The 903-nt window shown below is 55.5% G+C and overlaps 1 long non-coding RNA gene across 1 annotated transcript in view; it reads left to right on the top strand.

The window, feature by feature from the left end:
- The window catches only part of LOC108444608, a 3194-nt gene that overhangs the window by 676 nt on the left and 1615 nt on the right, over positions 1–903 (top strand). The gene's annotated exons all lie outside the window — the stretch shown is intronic.

Genomic DNA, 903 nt, shown 5'->3' with positions numbered 1-903 from the left:
GCCCCCATTCTCTCCCCTTTTTCCCCCTTTTTCCCCCATTTTTTCCCCTCTTTTTCCCCCATTCTCCTCTTTCTTTTCCCCCATTCTCCCCTATTTTTTCCCCTCTTCCCCCCCATTCCCAATCTTTTTCCCTCTTTCTCTCCTCTCTTCCCTCCATTTTTCTCCCTTTTTTCCTTCTTTCTCCCCCCCATTTTTTTCCCATTTCCGCCCCATTTTCTCCCCCTTTCCCTCCCATTTTCTTCCCATTTCTCCCCCATTTCTCCCCATTTTCCCCCCACGTGGAGATCGAGGAGCTCACCTACATCATCAAACAGGTGCGGGAGGGAGGGGGCAGGGGGCACCCCGGCAGCGCTTTTTGGGGTACCCTGACCCTTTTTGGGGTGTCCCTGACCCTTTCTGGGGTGCCTTGACCCTTTCTGGGGTACCCTGACCCTTTTTGGGGTGTCCCTGACCCTTTCTGGGGTGCCTTGAGGGTACCTCTGACCCTTTCTGGGGTACCCCTGACCCTTTTTGGGGTACCTCTGACCCTTTCTGGGGTACCCCTGACCCTTTCTGGGATACCCCTGACCCTTTTTGAGGTACCCTGGCCCTTTTTGGGGTACCCTGACCCTTTTTGAGGTGTCCCTGACCCTTTTTGAGGTACCCCTGACTGTTTCTGGGATACCCCTGACCCTTTTTGGGATACCCCTGACCCTTTTTGAGGTACCCCGACCCTTTCTGGGATACCCCTGACCGTTTTTGGGATACCCCGACCCTTTTTGGGATACCCCTGACCCTTTCTGGGATACCCCTGACCCTTTTTGGGATACCCCTGACCCTTTTTGAGGTCCCCCGACCCTTTCTGGGGTACCCCTGACCCTTTCTGGGGTACCCCTGACCCTTCCTGCCCCCTCCCCAGGACAT

This window comes from Corvus brachyrhynchos, unplaced genomic scaffold (genome assembly GCF_000691975.1).
Source record: "Corvus brachyrhynchos isolate BGI_N302 unplaced genomic scaffold, ASM69197v1 scaffold442, whole genome shotgun sequence".
Taxonomy (NCBI): domain Eukaryota; kingdom Metazoa; phylum Chordata; class Aves; order Passeriformes; family Corvidae; genus Corvus; species Corvus brachyrhynchos.
Note: the sequence above shows the minus strand (reverse complement) of the source record. Positions and strands in the feature narration are given on the sequence as shown.